This window comes from Talpa occidentalis, unplaced genomic scaffold, assembly GCF_014898055.3.
Source record: "Talpa occidentalis isolate TD23 unplaced genomic scaffold, MPIMG_talOcc4v2.1 talOcc4.6, whole genome shotgun sequence".
Taxonomy (NCBI): domain Eukaryota; kingdom Metazoa; phylum Chordata; class Mammalia; order Eulipotyphla; family Talpidae; genus Talpa; species Talpa occidentalis.
In genome coordinates this window covers 45,447,658-45,450,339 of record NW_023604972.1, presented here as the reverse complement: position 1 = coordinate 45,450,339, position 2,682 = coordinate 45,447,658, and the positions used below count along the sequence as shown (strand labels likewise).

The 2,682-nt window shown below is 35.2% G+C and overlaps 1 pseudogene; it reads left to right on the top strand.

Annotated features, from left to right (window-relative positions):
- The first annotated feature begins 1,529 nt into the window (after positions 1-1,529).
- LOC119261352 (gem-associated protein 2-like) lies at positions 1,530-2,311 on the top strand (annotated as a pseudogene).
- Positions 2,312-2,682: the final 371 nt, after the last annotated feature.

Here is a 2,682-nt window from a genome sequence, read left to right as displayed (position 1 = left end):
GTTGCAAATTAGTGTTCCATATATGTATGGGTTTCTTTCTAGACTCTCAATTCTATTCTATGGATCCGTGTGTCTATTCTAATAACACTATGTTTTTATTACTGTCACTTTGAAATATAGTTTGAAATCAGGGCACACAATACCTCCACGTACTATCCTTTAAATGATGAGAAGCTGAATGTTTTTCCTCTAAGATCAGATACAAGACAAGAATGCATATTTTCTGGTACTAGAAGTCTAGTTAGAGCAACTAGACAAATGAAGGATATGAAAGAAATCCAAATTGGAAAAGTAAAACTATAAGCAATTAATCACTATAGTAATGTGGCAGGTTACAAAATGAAACTAAATGATCAATTGCACTCCTATATACAAACAATGAGCTAGAAAATAATCTCATTTACTATCACAAAGAAAATACCAATGAATAAACTTCGCAAAGAAGGTAATTTACCTGTAAAATGAAAACTATAAAACATTAAAAGAAATAAAACACAAAGAAATAGATAGATATTCCCTGCTCATCTATTGGAAGAATTAACATAGTGACCTTACTTCCCAAAGAAATGTATAGATTCTGTGCAAGCCCTATCAATTTCAATGTAATTCTTCAAATAAATAGAGCAAACATTACTGAAATTCATATGCAACCACAAATAACTGCAGAAAACCCAAAGCAACAAAAAGAATAGAGATATCATACACCTAGACTTCAAACTCTACTACAAAGCTGTGGTGATCAAAACAGCATGGTATTGGAATAAAAATAGACCAATGAAATAGACTTCACAGCTCAGAATAAACCCAGACTATGTGGGCAGTTAATCTACAACAAATGAGTCAAGAGTCTACTGTGGAATTAAGAAAGTTTCTTCAACAAATTGTGCTGGAAAACTGGACAGCCATTTGCAAAAGGCCACTGAAACTAGACCACTATTCTACACCATACACAAAAGTTATAACTCAAAATGGATGTAAAAGACATGGATGTAAAAACCAGAAACCATAAAATTCATGGACAAAACAATCTGCAACATTGTCAACTCTGAGGGCAAGAGGAACAAAAGAAAAAATCAACTAAAAAGCTTCTGTAATGTGAAAGAAAATGTCACTAAAATGTAGAGCCATCTAACATGGGAGGAGACATTTGCACACCATACATCTGCCAAAGAGCTAACATCCAAGACCTACAAAGAACTCATACAACTTAGCAAAAAGAAAAAGCGGGCAGATGAGCTAAATAAATACATATTCCTCCAAAGCAAATACACACATGGCCAACAGGCACCTAAAAAATTACTTATCATTACTTATTAGGGGGATGTAAACCTCCACCACAGTGAGTTAACACTTCACACCCATCAGAATGCTTATACCAAAAAGATCACAAAGAAATGTTGGCAAGAATGGAGAAAAACAAATCTACCCTTTATGTAGGAATTTAGACTGGTCCAGCCTTTACGGAAAACAATATGAAAGTTTATCAGAATATTAAATATTGATTTACTAGGACTAGTGGGATTGCAAATATGGTGTGTGTGCTAGCAGAGTCTACAGTGGAAGAAAGGATGCCCTGAATATTGCCAGTGGAGCCCTATGACTTGACAGAAGGCTCCGATCCCTTGGAATCCACAAAGATGCCTCAGATAGAGGCAGCTCAGTGTCCAGCTGTTGCAGTAGCTTAAATTGACCCAAAGAAGAAAAGGAAGCAAAGTGTGAATATTTCTCTTTCAGGATGCCAACCTGCTCCTAAAGGATATTCTCCCACACTTCAGTGACAACAGCAACAAGTGCACAGCTTTCAACTGCTTGGCAGTGTGTGAACAGACTTAGAAGTAACTGGAAATTGCAACAGTTGGAGAGTAATGTGACCATGCCAAAATCTGAAGATGAAGGCTGGAAAAAATTTTTGTCTGGGTGAAAGTTCATGTGCTGACGAGGCTGTTGGACCTGTTACAAATGAAGTCCCTGGAATAGATTATTTACAAAATGGTTTTCCTCCCTTGCTTAGTAGTGTTAACAGAATGAATCAGGCAACTAAAACTAGTGTCTTGGAATACCCGAATAATTGATTTGGAGAAAGAGACTTTATTTCAGAATTGAAAAGATGGCTTCATGCTTTATTGACTTGCCTTGAAAATCCTTTATTACCTAAAGCTCATTCACTGATTCAGCAGGTTGCTAGAAGGTGCTTTGAAGTAAGGCTCTTTGTGGCTGGCAAAGACAATGAAAGGGTTCCTGCTTTGAATTTATTAATCTCTCTGGCAGCAGGTATTATAATCAGTGTGATTTATCTGATGATCCATCTTGATACAGATGATCACTCAGGAATAGAAGATACTTGGGATAGGTGTCTATGTCTGAGGAAGTACAGTGCGTGGATTACATTTATTCAAGCGTGGATTACATCATCAACACTATGTATCATGTCTTCATCATAATCTGTGCAACTCAAGTTGATATTGAGAGACAGATTGTATTGATTTGAATATCTGAAAGAACATTTGAAAATCTATCCAGTTTTTGATGAATAGTTTATTTTTTTTGTAATCACATGATCTTAAAACAAATTGAGAATCATTTATTGGTGAAGTGGCCTATACAAAAACTATAATGAAATTTTATAGAGGCCCTTGGTATTTCATTGTTTATTTAAATATAAATTTTCTTAAATGAAAAAAA